Source organism: Balaenoptera musculus, chromosome 7 (genome assembly GCF_009873245.2).
Source record: "Balaenoptera musculus isolate JJ_BM4_2016_0621 chromosome 7, mBalMus1.pri.v3, whole genome shotgun sequence".
Lineage (NCBI taxonomy): Eukaryota > Metazoa > Chordata > Mammalia > Artiodactyla > Balaenopteridae > Balaenoptera > Balaenoptera musculus.
The window spans coordinates 34,850,674-34,873,971 of record NC_045791.1 but is presented as its reverse complement, the minus strand read 5'-3'; the positions used below and the strand labels follow the sequence as shown (position 1 = coordinate 34,873,971).

At 36.7% G+C, this 23,298-nt stretch overlaps 1 protein-coding gene across 1 annotated transcript in view; it reads left to right on the top strand.

Annotated features, from left to right (window-relative positions):
- Window positions 1-23,298, top strand: part of NMI (N-myc and STAT interactor) — a 115,769-nt gene that overhangs the window by 855 nt on the left and 91,616 nt on the right. The window contains exon 2 of the mRNA XM_036857104.1: window positions 7,721-7,804. The gene's annotated coding sequence lies outside the window, so the exon portion shown is untranslated. The remainder of the gene's footprint in view (window positions 1-7,720; window positions 7,805-23,298) is intronic.

Here is a 23,298-nt window from a genome sequence, read left to right as displayed (position 1 = left end):
GTCCAATGAGATTGGTGGGCAGTGGACTTCTAGGCAGATAAAACCTTGCACTTGGATACTCCACCTCTCAAAAGGCATTTGCCGCCCGTGGGCTTAACCCGCGGGGCTAATGAAGTTCGCGGCAAATGACAAGTAAAGCAAGCGAGCGATAACGAAAGTGTTAGAACCAAAATGATGCTCTTATGTTTTTTTAAGTATCTAATGTGCATGACTTTGAGTGAAGACGACAAAGTGAACAGGAACGCTGAATAATCCCCTCCTAAATGGCCTGTAAAAGTCCTTTGAAATTGTCAGAAAAAAATAATACATACAGTATACCCTTAATGAAAGTCAATTCTTACCTTTTTATAGACCTCTGAGCACTTTCCACAGCACACAGAATTGTATCAACTTTAAACCAGGCATTTAAGGCCCGACAGCAACTGGTCCTTCCGCTCTGGCCTCACAGGTTCCAGGCACCTGGCTTGAGCCTCTACTTATCCACACAGAGTACAACTGCTTATCCACACAGTTTCAGAATTCAGGGCTGTGGTTTGCCCACCTCTGTGTTATCTGCATCTCGCAAAATGTCTGCCAAACCAAGCACTCAACACAGAACATGTATCAAACAGAAAGATGAAGGAAGAGAGGGAAGGAGACCTGCAAGTTTTTGCGAGCCTACCTCTGGAAATTAAAGACTCAAGAAATGGTGAAAAGCTGTGTCTGGGTGAGGTGTAGAGACACTGTAGAAGTAATGGCACACACCGCTTTTCAGTTCAGCCTGATAACAAGTTCTTTAACCTTCGGAGGGGAATTTGCTCCTCATTTTCTGGACTTTGGCAAGACAATACTTAAGAAGGTAAAGAGGTTATTAGACAATGAATGAAAAACATGGACAGGTTTGCAACATTGAGGTTTCAGTATAGTGGAGCTGTTGTGTTGGAAAGTGAGAGAGGATCTTGAAACCCTATTATTTTTTATGGTGGCTACAAGATAAGTGGAAAGAACATTGAGTTTGCCTTTAGACAAGTACCTCCACTCAATCCTTGTGTGCCTTACCTGGCTTTACTCTTCTTTCTAGCACTTATCACAATCTGATATTACATTGTATATCTATTTTTTATTGTCTGCCTCTCCCCACTGGAATGTAAATTCCTTGTGTATAGGGCCTCTGTTCTATTCATTTTTTTTTTCTTCTAATTTCTCATTTATAAAGAAGAGGTTGGGGTGGTCATCTTGCTCCTCTTTCAAATGTGTAGAACAGTGATCTTCCTAAAATGTTATGTAATATTTTATCATTGTCACTCCCATGCCTGAGATTCTTTAGCAGTTCCCATCAATCAGAGGATGAATTTCAAAACTCTTGGCATAACATGCAAGCCTATTATTATTGGGCGACTGCTTCACCTCCAGCCTGACCCCCGCTTCAGCCAGGTTCTGAACAGTCTGCCAGGATCTCTAACTTTTCTATGTCTTTGAAGGTCTATGTTGTTCCTTGTGTTTAGAATATTAAGTCGATTTTTCAAGTGTGATAAATGAGTCAACTAAAATCACACCTTTTAATGAAATCCTTCCCTCATCTACTCTATCCCAATGGAGAATTAAATGTTTCTGCCTCCATGCTGACATAGCGCTTTGTACATAGACCTGTTAAAATGAGTATCCCATTGATTTGGTTTTATACGTCTGCAGTGGCAGAGTTATGGTTAGCCTGAGGGAAATTAGTTCCAGCCATTATCTCAATCAGGGCCCCTTCCCTGTTCTTTAGTATTTTCTGATTTAAAGTACTAAGAGATTATAAAGTCTAGACAAATCTCATTCGCCACCTAGACCCTTTTCCAGACACCCTTCCAACCAGATTGCTACTCCCAAGCTTCTCTTTTATAGGAATTGTGAAGCCACCACCATGGACCTGCTCCCACTGAGCAATACATCTGTATTACCTGACACTCAATGAATATTTTGAGTTAATTTGTTGATTTGTCCATGCATTAATTCATCCATCCTTTCATATATTCACTCAACTAATATCTATCTGCTTTGCCTCTCCCAATCCTATATCTTTGTTTCTCCTCAGAACATCTCCCTCAGGATGAAAAGTTTTGCAACCTCAGTCCCATATTCCTGCCTAATTTCCCCATTCTTGTCTTTAATCACACATTTTGCAACAAAGATCAAGCCTATAATCTCATATCTATCAATGACTCCTTTCTCCTACTTTCCCCAGTGGTCCTAATAATTCTTTTTACCTCATAATTCTTAGATCTGTCCAACTAGGATCCCAGTTTATGGCCTAAACATATCATTTCAGGATTATAATATTGCTTTTTTTAAAACTGTTTTTACTGAGTGCTAGATGTTTTAATAGATGATCTCATTTCTTCCTCACAATGGTTCTAAGATGAAGTACTTTTCCTGGATTTACAGATAAGCAATGTGAAGCTTAAAGAGTAAACTAGGGAACTTTACTGTAGTCATGTGTAACCCAAAACTAATCTATTTAAGCTGCATTCATTCATCAACATTTAATGAGCTCTGCCCTGTGGGGTATGGTTTTCATTGGTAGATTTATTCTTGAACATTGTAAGAAAAATTCAATATAAAGAGTCCTATGAAAACTCACTATTTACTATAGTAATCATTTAGTAAAATAAAGTATCCATCTGTAATCCAAATTGCTAAAGTTAATGCAGTGCACCCAGTTTTGGAGTCAAATTGGTGAGGATTGAAATACTGCTTTGCCACTGTGCAACTTAAGATCTGCCCCCAAAATGCTTAACTTTGCCCTGTCTTCATCAGTAAAATGAGAAGAAAAACACCAACATCAAAGTCCAGTAAATGATAAATATTATTACCTAGTGCCTAGCACAAATCCTGGCACATAGTAGGTATTTAATTGGTGTTTATTACATGAATACATGAATACATTACATTAATTGAAAAATCACATTTTGGTTTTTTTTTTCTGAAATACATGAGCTAGTTTAATGTTTGTCATTTAAAAATTGTGGAGTATGAGGGTTCTGAGAGACATTTGAAACATTACCCAACATGATAACTATTTTACTGGATTCATTTAAAGAAAGGCAGTCTTTGAGATTGTTTTAGCTTTTTAGTCCTGTGTTGCTAAAAGATCTCATGATGGACTTTTCAACAGTTAATAGATGGTAAAAGAAAATTTTTTAAAGATTATTTCATCCCATCATTAGTTCAGATACAATAAAAATATATCGCTAATAACATACCCCATGACCATCACGAAATCTACTACCTTTGCATTCAGACCTACTCCACAAAATTATACAATTGTATTAACTAAGAGGTGCTTTTAATCCTTTAACAGACCAAAGGCTTTATCTGTACATATAGTTACACGCTTTCCAGTGAGCTGTGCAGAGTTCCTACCATTTAGGACCAAGCCAACTCCTTTTCAGATGAGAAAATTGAGCCCCTTCAAGTTAAAATGAAAAGAGAGGGGCAACATAGTATAACAGAGGCTGATTGCTAAGGTTTGAATCCTGACCCTACAACTTCTTAGCTGTGTGACTGTCAAGTCACTCAGCCTCTGTGCCTCAGTTTCCTTTGCTGCAAAATGAGAGTAATTGTACTTGCCTCATGGGCTTGTGAGGTATATGTAAGTTAATATCAATTCATGGAAACTGCTTAAACAATGAGTGTGTACATACTATAAATATTCAGAAAATGTTAGCCATAGAAACATTGGTTTCTCAGGTTTAAGTAAAACAACATGTTATAAAACCATGAATACTTCCCATCCCCTCCAAAAAAACCCACCACTTTTTCACTGAAATGGGTTTCCTAGCCCACATTAAAAGGATGAGACTACAGTCCATCAGCAATAATTTAATGTTATATTTCTCAAAGTGTGGTTCCAAGATCATTGCATCAGAATCACCGGAAAGCTTCTCTATATGCAAATATCTGGTCTATACCTCTCAGACCTACTGAATCAGAAGTTCTTAGACGAGTCCAGTAATCTGCATTTTTTTTTTAATTATTTATTTATTTATTTATTTTTGGCTGTGTTGGGTCTTCGTTGCTGTGCGAGGGCTTTCTCTAGTTGCGGCAAGCGGGGGCCACTCTTCATCGCAGTGCGCAGGCCTCTCACTGTCGCGGCCTCTCTTGTTGCGGAGCACAGGCTCCAGACGCGCAGGCTCAGTAGTTGTGCCCCACGGGCCCAGTTGCTCTGCGGCATGTGGGATCTTCCCAGGCCAGGGCTCGAACCCATGTCCCCTGCATTGGCAGGCAGACTCTCAACCACTGCGCCACCAGGGAAGCCCAGTAATCTGCATTTTTAATATGCACCTGAATGATTCTTTTCAGTACCAAAGTCTGAGATTCCTACTGTGTTCAAGGCACAAGTTTTCTTTAACTTTTTTAGGACAGCTCTTAACTATTATTTGTAATTGGAATACAAAAAGCTATTTTTGAAAAAACCCACCCATGTATGGCAGAAATTGTTTGCCTATATTTCAAAGCAGATTCATGGAGAGAAAACAAGTCTTTAGAAGCTCAAGAGCTACAAAGGTAATTGAAACTGACAGCCTTGAGGAGCCAAAAGGGATAGTGACTGATTGTTATGCTTTAGGCCTTTTTGGAGAAAGAACATAATCACAAATTTAGAAAATTAATCCAGTTCAAATTCATCACCAGGGCTACTCATGGGCATGATTAAATGCTCTACTTTTCTTGATCACTGGATTAAGGAAATTTTTCTTAAACTGCCTATTCTAGTAAGCTAATATAACTGAAAAATTTAAATCCTCGAAGTGTACTATGGATAAAACAGAATTTTGACCTAAATTTGTAAGCTTCGTTGTCAGCTCTCATATGATACTGGTAGAAATGTAAATTGGTACAATCTCTTGGAAGGACAATTTGCAGTATTTATCAAAATTACAAATTTCCAGAGTTTTTGATGCAAAAATTCCACTTCTAAGCGATTATCCTACAAATATGCTCATTCATAAACAAAATAAAGTTTAGAGACATTTCATTGCAGAATTGTTTGATTTTTAAAAAAAAGAGATTAGAAACAACCAATGAGGACATGTTAAATAGATTATGGTACATCTATATTATATAATACTAGTCAGCTAACTATATACTTACTAATATGTAGTGAAATCCAAAATATTTTAATGGAAAAAAAATCTTTCACTAAAAGGAATCAGACATCCTTAGAGAAATGACTAACACCAGGGCTGGGCTTGAGAAAGTATAAGAAGAGCCTGGAATATCTTTTTCGTGCCAGAAAGTAAACAAGTGCTTAAAAATGTTGGGAACATGTTTAAAGGACTCAGGAGCCAGCTTGAAGGGCTCCCACTGGCTGAATCTGGAACAGTGGATTATAAACCATTGAATAAAAAAAAAAGAATCCATGAGCCCATACTGATACTTAAAATATAAATAAATAAAGGGGGGAGAAGGAATGACAGAGTTAGGAAATTGCCGTTTTGCAACCATGATAGTAATAATTGATTCAGGCAATAATCATCAGTAAGTGTTAAAACCATTGAGCAAAAGTCTCATGGGGAGCACAGTCTCAAAGTATCTCCTCATAAGCAAATAAGAAGAGATAAATGTCAGCTTTACTGTGGAGACACCTATGAAAATCACCAAAACTTGCACAAACTAGTATCACTGAGATTCCCTGAGGTAATTCACTGGGGAAGCAACATCACTTCTACGGTGTGCCTACCAAAAATTCATAACCTGAATCTCTCCATGAGGAAAGAATCAGAAAAATCCATATTGAAGGATGTCCATGAAAAACAAGTCAGGGACTTCCCTGGTGGTGCAGTGGTTAAGAATCGGCCTGCCATTGCAGAGGACACGGGTTTGAGCCCTTGTCTGGGAAGATCCCATATGCCGTGGAGCAACTAAGCCCGTGCGCCACAACTACTGAAGCCCGCACGCCTAGAGCCCATGCTCCGTCACAAGAGGAGCCACCGCAATGAGAAGCCTGCGCACCACAATGAAGAGTAGCCCCCGCTCGCAGCAACTAGAGAAAGCCCATGCGCAGCAAGGAAGACCCAATGCAGCCAAAAATAAATTAATTAATTTAAAAAAAAAAAGTCAAACAACAAACTGGCCTATATTCTTCAAATGACAAGGTCATGAGAAACAAAAGAAAGCAGAGGAACCGTTTCAGAATAAAGAAGGTACAAGAGCCATGACAACTAAATGCATGCATGATCATGGATCAGTACATTTTGGAAACAATAAATTTTGCTTTAACTCATACAACTCAATATCAAAAAAACAAACAACTTGACTAAAAAATGGGCAGAAGACTTGAAAATACATTTTTCTAAAGAAGACATACAGATGGCTAACAGGCACTTGAAAACATTTTCAGCATTGAATAATTATTAGTGAAATGCAAATCAAAGCCACAATGAGATATGACCTCACACTCATCAGAATGGCTACCATCAAAAAGTCTACAGAGGTTGGCGAGGAAGTGGGGAAAAGGGTACCCTTGTATACTGTTGGTGGAAATGTAATTTGGTATAGACACTATGGAAAACAGTATGGAGGTTTCTCAAAAAACTAAAAATAGAACTACCACGTGATCCAGCAATTCCACTTCTGGGTGTGTATCCAAAAAAAACCGAAAATACTAACTCAAAAAGATACATGCACTCCAATATTCATAGCAGTATTATTTACAATAGCCAAGATATGGAAGTAAGCCAAGTGTCCATCAACAGATGAATGGATAAAGAAGATGTAGTATATAAGATGTAATATATATATACATATACATATACACAATGCAATATTATTTAGTCATTAAAAAAGAATGAAATTGTGCCATTTGCAATAACATGGATGGACCTAGAGGGTATTATGCTTAGTAAAATGTCAGGCAGAAAGACAATACTCTGTTATCACTTATATGGGGAATCTAAAAAATAACACAAATATATATAACAAAACAGAAACAGACCCACAGATATAGAGAACAAAGTGCTTAAAGTGGTTACTAGTGGGGAGAGGGAAAAGGGTAGGGACAAGATAGGGGTATGGGATTAAGAGATACAAACTACTATGTATAAAATAAGCAAAGATGTACAGCACAGCGAAATATAACCATTATTTTGTAATAACTTTAAATGGAGTATAATCTATAAAAATATTGAATCACTATGCTGTACACCTGAAACTAATATTATATTGTAAATCAACTATACTTCAATTAAAAAAATTTTTTTTGCTTTAAAGGAGTAGTGAAATTTGAACAAAGATATGTTACAACAAATACGTTTGATAACTGTATTGTAGTTATGTACGAAAATCAGAATGAGAAATTCTCAGAAATTTAGGGAAAGATCGATTTTTCTGTAGCCATAGAACGAAGTCACAATCAGAACACATTCAGTTGATAAGCACAACTCAACTCCATGAACCTGCTTTTGTAAGCCAACTGATCATCATTAGCCTCTTGCGTATTACAGTCAGCTGATCAGGCATGAATTCACTCCAGAAAAGCCGCCTTTGAGTACCAACCAGTCAACAATAGTCACTCAAGTAACCAAGCTTTTAAGGATCACGCCAACCCTTTTATGCCTCTCAAAGGCCACCCATCCTGAACTCCACACCTCCTAAAAACCCTATGAGTCCAGTAGTTGGCTTTGCTCAGGCTCTGCCTGACCAGCATAGCTCTAGATTACTATAGTAAGCAGTAAATTTCAGCTTTGTCTTTTTATTTCAGATATCAATGGCAGTCTCATTATCCTTTGGTAATTCTGGAATTTCCACCAAGATTGTTTTAAAAACTCGTTTGGCAGTATTCCAGGTAAGCTCTGGGCCAACAGGTACACTTACTGGTCCAAACTTTGTCATTAGGTCAGTTGCCAGATGAGTCAGTCTCAGTAACCACCTGAGCTCTACTTTCATTGAATTCTCATTACTGTGTGTATTCTTTAGCCTGGGGTGTATAACCAAGTAGTTTTTTTGCATAAGATCATTATGCTTAGGTCTTTGTTCTAAGTAATTAGACCTTTTGGTTTGGAATAGAGCCATTTGGTAGTTACACTGAGAAGTTTAATAAGGTTAATAGACCTTTTGCTTTGGAGGTCTACCATTTGAAAATGTTTGCCATTAACCTGCATATTCTCCTGCTGCTTACTTTGGTTTTGTTTTGTTTTTCAGAAATTTTTAAATATTTACTTTTAGAATTCATTTAAAAAGAATAATGAGCCCACTATATGTTAACATAAATATTATATTTTAATTACAACAAGATTTTATGAAAAAAATTAGAAGCATGGCATTATGTTTTACTTTTTTGTCTGGTTTAATAGAAGACTGCTAAGTTCTCCGAAAGGCTTCTACCTTTATTTTATTGTGCTGTGTTGTTTTGTTGAAGAGTAGGAAGAAAATCCAGCCTGGCATAGGTATGTAGTTGGAAGAAGAAGCAGTATTTTAATAGCCTTTTCAGATAATTGTGGATATTCTCCTTTTATGTAACACCAAAACTTGACAAGCAATAGTTTCTCAAAGATTAATTGCAATGCGGAATCTGAAATCATACCAGTAAACTTTTTATACTCTGTTACATTAAAATACTTTGGTGTATCTTGAATTTTGAATGGATCTTTTACCCACGCATGATTTTGTATTAGTATGCATTGGTCATTTGAAAAATATTGTCATTGAATAATGTGCATCTTCCAAATGTTGACACATTTCGTTATACGTTACCAAATATCACCTTTGTTAATATCACTACTAATCTCATCAGAAAGTTCTTTCTTTTGGTATATACTTAGTGGAATTCCTGGGTCACAGGAAATGAGAACGTTTCACTTTATAAGGCTATGACAACTTGTTTTCCAAAGTACTATTCCTAATTTACAATCCTACAAGCAATCTTATAGGAGAGCTCAATATTTTTTCCAGCATTTGATAGTTTTGAACATTGGCGTAAAAGAGTAACTTGCGGTGCTCTTGATCTGCATTTTTCTTTCTTTTTTTTAAAAATAAATTTATTTATTTATTTTTGGCTGCGTTGGGTCCTCGTTGCTGTGCACAGGCTTTCTCTAGTTGTGGTGAGCGGGGGCTACTATTCTTTGCAGTGCGTGGGCTTCTCGTTGTGGTGGCTTCTCTTGTTGCGGAGCATGGGCTCTAGGCGTGCGGGCTTCAGTAGTTGTGGCACACGGGCTCAGTAGTTGTGGCTCACGGGCTCTAGAACGCAGGCTCAGTAGTTGTGTGCACAGGCTTAGTTGCTCCACGGCATGTGGGACCTTCCTGGACCAGGGGTCGAACCCATATCCCCTGCATTGGCAGGAGGATTCTTAACCACTGCACCACCAGGGAAGCCCCTGCATTTTTCTGAAAATGAATTTGAGCAACTTTTCATATTTATTCTATTTTGTGAAATAGATGTCGTGCCTTTCATTTCTCCCTTTTTTTCTAACAGCTTTTTTGAGATAATTTACATTCCTTACAATTTACCCATTTGAAAGGTACAATTCAGTGGTTTTAGTATATTCACAAATTTGTGCAACCATCACCAAAATCCATTTTAGAACATTTCATCACCCCCAAAAAAACTCTATACTTTTTAACTACCACCCCACTCTCCCCCAAACACTCCCCTCTCACTCCCAAACAACCACTAATATTTCTGTCTCCATAGATTTGTCTATTCTGGACATTTTATTTAAATGGAATCACATAATACGTGACCTTTTGTGACTGGCTTCTGGCACTTAGCATTTTGTTTTCTAGGTTCATCCATATTATATAGCATGTGTTAGTATTTCATTCCCTTTTATGGCCAAATAATATTCCATTGGATGGATATACCACATTTTGCTTATGCATTTATCAGTTGATACATGTTTGAAGTTAAATTAAAATCCTAGTGTATCAGTTACATCTCAATAAAAAAAATCCTGGTCTAGAGCTAAATTAAGGGCCATACAGGCACGCCTTGGAGATGTCGCAGGTTTGGTTCCAGACACCACAGTAGACTGAATATTGCAATAAAGCAAGTCACATGAATTTTTTGGTTTCCCAGTCCATTTAAAGTCATAATTACACTATACTGCAGTCTATTAAATGTGCAATAGCATTATATCTTTTAAAAATGCACATCCTTAATTAAAAATCAATGCTGTTGAAAGAATGGTGCCAATAGACTTGCTCACTGCAGGACTGACACAAACCTTCAATTTCTAAAATATGCAGTATCTGCAAAGCTCAATAAAGTGAAGTGCAATAAAATGAGGTATGCCTGTAATTAAAGAATTTCCTAATCTCCAGCAATACAGGCAAATTTTTGCTATAGAATCTGGAACTCTTAAAGATACTTATTATCATGGGCTACAGATCTGTACCAACTAATTTAGTTACTTATAAGCCCTTCTGAAGGGAAAAATGTCTAAAATCATAAAGGCATGAAAGAGGAGATTTTTAAAAACTCAGCTATGAAAATTTTTTAAATATAAAAAGAAAAAATATAAAGCAATTAATAGAAGCCTCTATTTTAAGGGTAGACTGGACAAAGATTCAATGCTGTAACTTAAACAGACTTCAGGAAACTTTCAAAAAGTATTCTGGGTTACATTCAGTATCTGGAATTAAAAAAGCCTTGTCTTCTCTTTTTTGTAGATTTAATAAAAAATAAATTAATTAAAATGTAAAATTGCTAGTTTAGAAAATATCTAATATGTGGCTCAACGTTTCCAGATAGCTTTAAAAAGTAAATAGGCTAGAAATCAATATATCGTATGGCTCTGTAGATGAAATACCCCAAAGTGTCTCTGTTCTCTAAGATGTGAGAGCCTATAGATAAGGATACGTGTAAATATAGTGAATAGAAGGACCATTAAAGAAACTATGTACCATGCCAGCTAAGAAACAGGACAGCTATTCAAAAATCTATCCAGTGATATGGCTCCAACGTAAACAAGAGCACCCAACAATTACCAGTCTTTTTTCTATTTCCCTATATTTTATATAGTTATCACTTTATCAGTAGTTCCACCTCTATATCAGAGTAAAAGATTGTCTAAAAAGCAAGAAGAGAGGCAAATTGACTTCTCATGAAAAAAGAAAACAAAAAATTTTGTATTAAAGTAAAAATGAGAGTGCCGTGTTGGTTTTTTTAAAAGAAGACAAGAAAAATTTGAATGTATATAGTAAATTGTGGAAGACTTGAGAAGAAATAAACTTTATTTACCTTGGTTTAATAGAACCACTCAGGTAGTCAAAATCTCTAATAATTCAGTGTCTCAACTATAGCTGATATTTTGAGATCATTATCAGAGGGATATTCTTTATTCTCTGTGATACAACATTGTGAAGAAAATAATCAACAGAGCAGGACTGAACTGCTATCCTTGGAAAAGCCTGTTTGCAAGGTTGAGCCTTGGCTGGCATCCAGGAACTTAAATTTCAGGAGGGTTCCCAACATCAACTGATGAGAGTGACTCACTAAACTGTTTGTACAAACAATATGGTTTCTGCTGAACCTTGCTTTTCCTTCTGGGTGTGTGGAATTTGGGTACGTGCCAGACAGTGGGGCCTACGTGATTAGCCCCCAGTAGAAACCCAGGGTACTGAGTCTCAAGCTTCTGTGGTTAGCAACATTTCACACAACATTTCATACATGTTGTCACAGCTCATCGCTAGGGAAATTAAGCATGTCCTGTATGACTCCATTGGGAGAGGACCCTTGAAAGCTTATATCTGGTTTCCCACAGACTATGTCTAAGTGCCTTTTCCCTTTGCTGATTTTGTTCTAGATTGTCTATATCCCTTAGCCATGAATACAACTATATGCTGAGTCCTCTCAGTCCTAGTGAATCATTTTACCTGGGGTGGTCTTGGGGATCTCTAACCCAAACATCTATAAATGTAGTAAGACCTACTTTTAGACAAAAATATACTGCATCTCTTATACTTGATTAGATTATAGTTCATCTAGATACGGGAATGTATACTGTATGTGGTTCTAGAAAGTACCAAAAAGATAGCTATGGTACCAGAATTCTTATGGATGAAAGATTCCACCAATATAGGCAGATTAACTTGGAGCAGAGCCCATAAGATTACAGATTGAGTTTTTTTCCTTAATTGCATTATTTATTTATTTATTTGTTTATTTACTTTGTACAAACATGAAAATGTTAGGCCATGCTCTATGGATTTTAACTCACTAAAACACCATTGCCTATAAAACCTATCTCTTAAAGAAGCAAAATAAAACTCTGTGCCGCTGAGTAATTACAGGCCTCAACTAATAAGTCAAAATAGCCTCAGATCTTCTACTAGGCCTTTCAGTCTAATGGTGGCACACGGACTCAATCACTATTGCTAGCAGAAACCACTCGTTTTTTTACTTATTGATTAACTAATTATGAATTATCATTTCCTCCTTCTCATGTAACCAAATACTGGTGTAGCTCTCTTTTTTTTTTTTTTAAACTTTGGGTTTATTTGTTTATTTATTTATGGCTGTGTTAGGTCTTCGTTTCTGTGCGAGGGCTTTCTCTAGTTGCGGCAAGTGGGGGCCACTCTTAATCGCGGTGCGCGGGCCTCTCATTATCGCGGCCTCTCTTGTTGCGGAGCACAGGCTCCAGACGCGCAGGCTCAGCAATTGTGGCTCACGGGCCCAGTCGCTCCGCGGCATGTGGGATCCTGCCAGACCAGGGCTGGAACCCGTGTCCCCTGCATTGGCAGGCAGATTCTCAACCACTGCGCCACCAGGGAAGCCCTGGTGTAGCACTCTTAATCCAGCAACTCCATAACCCTGTGAAGGAGAATCCCGTACTTGTGTTCCTGTAATTCAAGAAGACAACCATGATCAGAACAGAATTTTTGACGCTATAGTATCAAATCCTTACTCAGTATTGTTTGTTGAAGGGTTTTATGTTAAAAATATGAAAAAATATCAGGCTAATATACAAAAAACAGTCCTGTTTCTCTTATAAAATTTCTTACCAAAAGCCAAATTGTTCACATATCTGAACCATGGTTCTTTCTAGGGTGTATTAAATTGTTAGTATAAATGTGTATATATATATATTACACTAAGATTAGTAGCTTTTAGAATAATTCACTTCTTTAAAAGGATGTACAAATGCAAAGATTTCTAAGGTATCCTGTAAAATTGAATAACAAACACATCAATTACCTGATGTCTTCATGTTAAAACAATTGTTGTCATAAAGCCAGACACTCATAGTAGAAGAGATATTACAGAAGTTAGTATACTATACTATAATCATTATGGAAATATTTTGCATATACAGAAATACATTAACAGATTGTCATGCTAAACAGATTTCTCTGATTAAAATCATTATACAGGGACATCATTAAAACATCAAAAACAAAAATAGTAACAATAAATTGATGTAGAAGTTCAAAGATTTCATCATAGATAGGCAAAATCTGGATACCCGAATTCTGAAGATAAACACTGGGAATGATTAAGTTATAAGATCTATGAGGATAAAATCTGGCAAATCCACAATGGCCACCTGATAAGCACCCAGTAACACCCCAAATGAACACTTGTGGAAATCTTCCATCAAACAACCCATCCACAGTCAGGATAAATTGGCCACAGAATCAAACCATTATGAGAACACTTCCAGGAACAGAGGATTTAGCCAGTTCATGCCCTATCTGTAAACCAATTAACCTGGAAAAATTGTAAAGATAAGGCAAAGACTAAAATCATGCCCTAAAAGATCCTTTGAGATCACTGAATGAATTGTAGCAATTGCTTCCCTCTATCATTTATGAATGTATACTATTAACAGTACATTTGTTTCCTGGGTAGGTTAAAACATTTGCTTGTTGAAAAGCCACAGCATTCACCATGGTTAAAATATTTACCATTAGATCTTGTATTTCCTGTGTAGAACATTTTGTCTTGTTTATCCAGCAGTGTGGGGATACATTTAATTAGAAGTTATTCATGATTTTTAGTAACACAGGATTTTGCTTACTCCAAAACCTTATTGTCTGTATCACTGACAATCCTTTAGAAAAATACAAAGGACCTTGACACGACTGAAAAGTTACATCTGTTGGAGATCCTAAACTGACATTCTCCAGAGACCCTCCAGAAATTGATGGTTCCTGAAAGTGGACTGCTGATTCAAGATATTAAGAATAAGCTGGTAACTACACACTGTAAAATGTGTTTTCACAAGACCATTGAGGGAGTTCCCTGGTGGCCTAGCAGTTAGGATTTCGGGCTTTCACTGCCGTGGTCCAGATTCAGTCCCTGATTGGGGAACTGAGATCCTGTGAGCTGCATGGCTAAAAAAAATAATAATAATAATTCCCCAAACCACTGGGACAATATTCTTCTATATAGCACCCTCTTTCTTAAGTACTTTTATATAATTATGCTTTTTATTCTTTAGTGATTTAAAGTTGTGTACTTTTGACTCAGTCTATTATGTTACCCTAACCAATAATAATGATGTGCTTATATGTAAGCTTTACCAAAAACAGTCACCACCTCTACTCAATAAAGCTGGAAAAGAATAAAATTAAATAAATAAATAAATATTGTTTTTAATGCTGGAAAAGAAAAAAATTAAAAATAAAAACGATCACCTTTCTAATTCTGTAATTGAGCTCTCCTAAGCTTGGCTAATACAGCCAGTTTGAAAAATAATTGAAGGTATGTTACATAATAAAACTATAATAATTTATATATTATAAAATATATTTTATATATCAATAATTATATTAAAGTAATAACTATATATCAGTTAACAATATTTAAGATAGTATATTATATAAAATTATATTGCTATATTATCTATAATATATAAATGAAGAAAAATATTCTTTTGCTGCAAGAGAGGGATATAACTATTCTTGGGCTGTAGCAGTAACTGTTTCTCATCACTACACCCAAAGACAGTATATCTATAACTTCAAGATTGATCGTACCGGGCTTCCCTGGTGGCGCAGTGGTTGAGAATCTGCCTGCTAATGCAGGGGACACGAGTTCGAGCCCTGGTCTGGGAAGATCCCACATGCCGCGGAGCAGCTGGGCCCGTGAGCCACAATTACTGAGCTTGCGTGTCTGGAGCCTGTGCTCCGCAACAAGAGAGGCCGCGATAGTGAGAGGCCCGCGCACAGCGATGAAGAGTGGTCCCCACTTGCCGCAACTAGAGAAAGCCCTCGCACAGAAACGAAGACCCAACATAGCCATAAATTAAAAATAAATAAATAAATAAATAAAAATTAAAAAAAAAAAAAAGATTGATCGTACCTTTTGGGCACCTCCTGGATTCTTTTTCCCATGTGAAAATCAGTGTCTTCAGTGCTGACCCAGAACCAAGGCTGTACAAGTGTTCTGTAGGGCTTTTTGTGAGACCATCCATGAGTTTAACTCCCCAACACTCTGAATGAACTACATTTCTTAAAAAAGAGTCTGAAAGATAAAACCCTTTGTAGCAAAAGATTCCCCCAAATATTTTCCCCCCACCCACAAGCACAACTTGAGATGGTAATTAAAAATTTGTCCCTTCACACTGGCTGAGCCCTACAGGCAATAGAATAGCATAGCCTTAATTTTTTTTGGTCAGCCAGGAGGGAGTCTGTGCCATTACTAAGACTTCTCATACAGGGACTAACACTTTGGGTGAGATAAAACAATCTATAACCAAGTTGAAAGAAAAAACAAACTGACTAAGGTAGCCTCAGGGAGCCGTTAGGCCTTGTTTTATTCCTCAGGCTTTTAAAATCTTGGTTCGCGGTTATGGAGTATCTTCCTTTCCCTTTTATTACCAATATGACGGTACTTATAGTTTTACTTGTTTGTCTCACTGCTGTTCAGTGTCTGTTGTCCAAACTTTAAAATGATTCCACACAGCCACTGGGCTAACAGTGATTCAACAAATGATTCAAAGACAAAAACAAGATAAAATCACAATGATGAATGTGCAAATTGAAAATCATATCTCCATAAAGGGAACCTCAATATTCAAGAGCCATGAACAACAGTGGTGAAAATCTGGACTTTTGGTCCTTCTTTCAGCTTTGGCTGAATGAGGACGAAAAGAGAAGACTGAGAATAAAGGAGTCCCCACAAATGCAGGAAAACACTGCTTACTCAGAAGCCATGATACTAAGCGACCATCAGAACTGGTCTTAAACCTGTTCGATTGATCAGCTACTCACCTCAGTGAACACCAAACTAATCAATGTCAGGTCCTCACTTCTGACAGTCAGCCAGCCAGGTATGAACTCAGTCCAGTAAACATGACTTAGAGCGCCAGTCAACAACAGCCTCGCTAAGTCACCACACTTCAATTGCTGATGTTTATCCACGTACGCTTCTGAAAGCCTGCCAATCCCAAACATCCTATAAAAAAATCTCTTTCTTTAGTAAGCAAGAAATTCAACACTATTATATAGAGTGTTGGTCGTATCATCATGGGATAAATATCACGCTGTTTTAAAGGATTTTAGAGTAAAACATGTGATGTCTGCAATTTAACTTCAGATGGTTCAGTATATTTGTTTATATCAGAGACAGAGAGGTAAAGCAAATGTGGTGAAAGTATTAACAATATTTTGTGAGTACATCTAGGTGAGCATTCATTATAGTAGCCTGTAACTCTTCTGTAAGTGTTACCGAGTCCAACCTCGCCCTGCTCGCCACCCAACAGGCCAATGAGTTGGAGACGAGGTGTTGAGGCAAGAAGTCGACTTTATTCGGAAAGCCGGCAGACTGACAAGATGGCAGACTAGTGTCTCCTATAAACCATCCTATCGGGGTCTGGATGCCAGTTTCTTTTATAGAATCAGAGAGGGAGAGGTGGTGAGGAAGTAAAGTAAAAAGGCAGAATAGAGAGGGAGAGGTGGTGGGAAAGTAAAGTAAAAAGGGTCATCATTCTTAACAAAACATCTCCTGGAACGACCAGCCTAGGTGAGGGGATGTGTTAATTTCTTCTTTCTAGCAGCCATTCACAGGTGGGCAGGGTCAGATTTTCTCCCTGGGAGCTGAACAGAGGCACTTTAGTTTAACATTGAGGCAGGGTTCCCTGAGGCAGGCCATTACGTATGATTATAATAACAAAAGCAACGAAAAGCAAAGGTTAAAGTAGAAGAAACAGACCAAACATGGAGTCCAATTTAGCTCTTCCCTGTTATATAAGTTTAATTTTTCAAAATTAAAAATGTAAACAAGAGCAGTAACATCAGCAAAAAGGTGGAATAGGAAATTCCAGGCCTTTGCTCCCCATGGAGACACTGACTTAACAACAATATAGGTGCCAAATTGCCTTTATGAGAATTCCAGAAACCAGGTAAGAGGTTGCAACATGCCAAGTGAATGCAAAGCCAAGAAGAGACATAAGGAAGCAGGTAGGAAAGTTCTTCTTATTTGCCTGTCCTAGCTCCTCCCCCTCCCCCCTCACACTCCCACCCCCAGTAAAGCACCAGGCACTCCCAACTCTCAGATTCTCCCTTGGGAGGGAAACAGAAAAGTGGAATGTGCATCCAAAGTTCTGGCTTTTCAGAGGGCTGCCCAAGGGACTGGGTTCTGTCTTGCCCGAGTCAGTGTGCTGATGGGAAAAGAATGGATGTGTACTTTGAATACCAGGTTGGGGGCAGCTGAAAACAATGGCCAGCACAACAGCTTGTTACACTAGAAAGACTGCAGTACTGCAGACAGACACTAGGGAGAGAAGGAGATTATGGGCTTCTGAGAAGCAGCAGAGGCAAACCTCTTTAACTGGGAAATCACTTGCACAAGTCCAGAGAAGACGCATACCCAGAAGAGGTTTGAGAGGTTCCCAAATCTCTAGCTAAGCTGATTCATTTTTCAGATGCCCAGATCTCAACAGATGAGCACAAGGCATACAAAGAAACAGGGAAACACGGCCAAATCAAAGGAAAAACGAGAATAGCCAAAACAATTTTGAAAAATAAGCAGAAATTTGTAAAACTTTCTGATTTCAAAACTTATTATAAAGCTTCATGGGACTTCCCTGGTGGTCCAGTGGCTAAGACTCCGCACTCCCAATGCAGGGGGCCCAGGTTCAATCCCTGGTCAGGGAACTACATCCCACATACCACAACTAAGAGTTCGCACACTGCAACTAAAGATCCCACATGCCACAACAAAGAGCCTGCATGCCACAACTAAGACCCAGTGCAGCCAAATAAATAAATAAATAAACAAACAAATAAATATTTAAAAAAAAATAAAGCTTCAGTAACCAAGTGAATGTGGTATTGGTATAAAGATAGACCTATAGATCAATGGAACAGAGTCCAAAAATAGACCTGCCCATGTATAGTCAATTGAATTTCCACAAAGATGCCTATACAATTCAGTGGGAGAAAGGCTACTCTTTTGAAGAGAGATGCTAGAACAATTGGATATCCATATGCAAAAGAAAGAAAGAAAAAAGGAAGGAAGGAAGGAAGGAAGAAAGACCATTACCTTATACCATTTAGAAAATTAGCTCATATTAACTGACCTAAAGGTCAAAATAAAACCTATGAAATTTCTGGAAGAAAATATAGGAGAAAGTCTTAGTAACTTTGGAGTAAGCAAATATTTCCTAAATAGGACTTAAAAAACATAAACTATGAAGGGAAAATGATACATTAGACTTCATTAAAATATAAAACTTTGCTCTTCCAAAAACACTGTTAAGAGAATGAAAGAACAGACTGATAGAAATATTTGCAAAACATACACCAAAGGACTTATATCCAGAACAAAGAACTCTTAAAACTCAATAATAAAAAAGACAAACAAATAAAATTTTTAAATGGGCAAAAGAATTGGACACTTCACTAAAAAAAAGTATATGGATGGCAAATAAACACATGAAAAGGTGCTCAACATTGTTAGCCATTAGGGAAATGCAAATTAATACCACTCGATATTTGCTAGAATAGCTAAAATTTAAAAAAAAGAAAGAAAGAAAGAAAAAAACCCCACCACACCAAGTTTGTTTGTTTTAATATTTATTTATTTGGCTGCATCAGGTCTTAGTTGCGGCATGTGAGATCTTTAGTTGCGGCATGTGGGTTCTAGTTCCCTGACCAGGGATCAAACCCAGGCCCCCTGTATTGGGAGTGTGGAGCCTTAGCCACTGGACCACCAGGGAAGTCCCACCACACCAAGTTTTGATGATGATACGACCAGCTAGAATTTTATTCATTGCTGGTGGGAATGCAAAATGGGTAGACATTTTAGAAAACAGTAAGTAGATTCTTAAAAAGTTAAATGTAAATTTACCATACAACCCTGGAATTTCAGTCCTAAGTATTTACCTAAGAGAAATGAAAATATCTGTCAACATGAAAACTTGTATATGAATGTTCATAACAGCTTCATTCATAGTAGCCAAAAACTGGAAAAAGCACATGTCCATCAACTGGTGAATACCAACAAATTGTGGTATGCAGTGGAATAGTACTCAGCAATAAAAAAAAATGATACAAACAACAACATGAAATAATCTCAAAAACGTTGTGCTAAATGAAAGAAGCCAGGCACAAAAGACTACATACTCTATGATTCCATTTCATTGAAATTCTAGGAAAGACAACTGTAGTGACAAAAAGAAAAAACTCAGTTATTGTCAGGGGCCAAGGGATGGCAGGGGAGGATTGACTACAAAGAGGCACAAGGTCACAATTTTAAAAGATAGACATATTCTACATCATGTTTATGGTGGTGGTTATATGAGTATATATATTTATCAAGGATTATTGAATTATACACATAAATTTGATGAATTGTATGTTATGTATAATATAAATAAAATTAAGATAGAGAGGAGTGTGTATAATATGCTACAAAAAAAGTGGAGTGGGGAAGGGAAAAAATATGCATTTACATACACTGTCTTTTGAAGGATATTGAAGACACTGAAAATAGCTCTTGAGGACCAGAAATGGGTAGATGGAGAAACAGGATAGGAGGAAGAATATTCATAATACATCATCTGTAAATTCTTAAGTTTTGTTAATATGAGCAGATAAACTAGCCCAAAATTAAATTAAATTGAGAGCAAAGAGAGAAAAAGAAAAATCTTAGTTGTCTAGATGAAGAGCTGTATTAAGTAGATGATCAACTGTGCTGAGGATACTGCTGTTTAGGCAGAGCATACATGTTGCTTTTCCCCATAGCAGTAACACTTTAGCTGGAACACTGATGTTTATCTAGCACTGCATTGTCCTCTATAGCACTTTTAACCTTGATTACCTGTAACTTTTAAATTGAAAAAAAAAAAAAACCAACTCATTACAATTCTAATCATTTTTACCTTCTAACCTTGCTCTTTCTGGTTTTGCAAGAAACAACTCATATACTGGAGCAATTTTTCCTACTTCTGCCTACAATATGTGAATAAACTGTTGATGAGGCATACTTATCAGGTATATAAACATACCTGTAAGTGATTCCTATTCACTGTAGCAGGCATAGAACTTCAAAAAGCAATATGAAAATTAGTTTTCGTACTGTATTGTACATGTAATTTTATTTTAAGTGAACGTCTTGATTCAGTTAAATCTAGTACCATGTAACTTTTCTTTTGACATCATGAGAACTGCTGTGAGGTTACTAATACTTAGGCAAGTATAGTCCTATTTATAATTGTTTGACAGTCAAATAAGTGCTCAAAAACTGTTTTATATTTTATGAATATTGCTAAGGATGTGGCTTTCCCAGTGGAGGCCCAAGAGCCTGTGTTTCTAGGGAGTTTACTTTTATATATTGAGGCTTTGTGGGATGTGATTTCTTCTTGTGGTTTTCTTTGCTGGGCATTTGTTCAGAAGGAAATTAAATAGCTGTGGATATATATTTTAGAAATTTAAAAACAGCACAAGACATGAAAACAACTTGCCTTCAAAATAAAAATAAATTTTTTTTGAGGGGAATAAGTTGTAAAACATATTCTGAAAAAACTTCCTTTCCAAAAAATTTTCTTCAAAACAATCTGAACTCAAATGTTACATTAAATAAAATATTGAATATGTATGTATGTACATGTATAAACATTAGTCAATTTGTTTTATTTTCAGAGAATGATATTGATATCAAGATCACATTCAATTGAAAGTAAGTAAACTTAAAAAAAAGGAACCTCCCAAACCCACACATAAACATGACAAAGAAAAAAAAATAGAGAAAAAAACCTACAGATACATCTAAGCAGGTATTAAACTGAAAACATTCAAATAAAGTGGAATTGCTACAACATAAAGAATACTAGAGTAGACATGCAAAAGATGCTAAATTGAATAAAGAAAGTCAAGTTTTTAAAAATGTTCTACAAGGTCACTTTTTTTTACTAAAATTATTATTAAAAATTATCTATATATATATTATAATTCTTCCTTTCCAAGTATTTCTATAGATCTTAGAATATGATCATAATGTACCCTAAATCTCAGTAGGAAGGCTTGTAAATAATTCAGTCAGATCTCTAGAAGTCATTATAACCCATCTCTGATCCTGTGTATAATATTCTCATATAATACTCTCACTACACCATTGAGATATAGGGGAATCTGGGTCAGTGGTAATAGATAACATTTAATATCATTCTAAATATTTCATACATCTGAATATTATTTTCAGGAAAATCTTAGAGGATTTATATTCATTATCATCAATAATAATACCTTATATCCTAGAGTGCATTGTAATTTTCAAATTAACACACATTCTTCAATTTACTATTTAAATTCCATTATCAAAATTTCCAAAGGAAAAAAAAAGTTAATTCTGATAAAGAGCAAAAAGCCTGTGGAGGGAATATAGTCAATAATATTGTAATAACTTCGTATGGTGACAGGTGGTAACTAGACTTAAAATGGTAATCATTTTGTAATGTATAAAAATATCAAATCACAAAAATATCAAATCACAATATTGTACACCTGAAACTAATATAATATTGTAAGTCAATTACACTTCAATTTTTAAAAACTGGGGGGGAAAATGACCAAAAAGACTATGGGTGGGAGGAAAAGAGTAAAAAAAAAAGTGAAAAAAAAAAAATTCATGATCAAGGAAGTAAAAAAAGTTCAGATGTAGACAGGAAAACATATGAACAGAGAAATGTTATACTAGCCTTAAATAATATTCACCTAAATTAATTTCTCTGAGTTTAGAAAATAGCTATCTTCTGTTTACAGCTTCTTCTTATTTATGCTTTGTCATCTAGAATTAGACTTTTATTCCTAAGTCTAACCCTGCATGAAACTGATTAAAAGGTGTATTACCTTTATATCACTGCTCCCCCCAAATTGTAACATACATAGTAGCTTAAAACAACATGAATTTATTATCTTACAGTTCTGTAGTTCAGAAGTCCAATGGGACTCTTTGAGCTAAAATCAATGAGTCAGCAGGGATGCATTCCATCTGGAAGTTCTAGGGGAGAATCTCTTTGCCTTTTCCAGCTTCCAAAAGCCACCCACTATCCTTGGCTCATGGCACCTTTCCTCCATCTTCAAAGCCATCAATGTTGCATCTTTCTGACTTTGCTTCTCTTGTCACATCTTTTTTCTGACTCTCTTTTTCTTAAGCCTCCCTCATCCACTTTTAAGGACCCCTGTGATCACATTGGGCCCACCTGGACAATCCAGGATAATATCCCATTTTAAGGTCCTTAACTTAATCACTTGTGCAAAGTCCCTTTTGTCACATAAGGTAACATATTCACAGGTTTTGGGGATTAGGATGCAGACACCCTGGGAGGGAACACTCCTCTGCCTGCCACAAAAGGTTATATTTAATATCTCATTCTCTGACCACTACCTACTAACTCCAGTGTGTCCCCTTTCATACTCTGATTTGACAATTCTTTGAGCGCACCACTTTTTTACTGTCCCTCGTTTCCTTACTGTCCTCTCTTCACCCCTTATCAAAATAAATTCCTTGGGTTATCATTGCAATCCCTTCTTACCCATATCCTCTACTCCCTTGCCCCTGTCTTATCATACTCACTTGGCAAAACTGACCCTGCTGACTCCTGCTCTCTCACTAATCTGTCTTCGTCCCGTGTAGCTGAACATGGCCAGAGGAAAAGAGACTCGCTGACCAATTTCCTGTTAAAGTCCATACCACAAAGTTCAAATGGACCCTTAATGCTGCTGGTTAATGACCTGCTATTTTCCTAGTCCATTCACTTTCTCGCTTCCCTAGAGGATGCCTTTGTCTGCTGAGTGAGTAGTGCAGCCCACCAGCCATCCAACCCACCACCCACCCCATTAGTGTCAGCTTATCTCCCTCAAAAACATTTTTTTATTTTAATTAATCTCTGACTC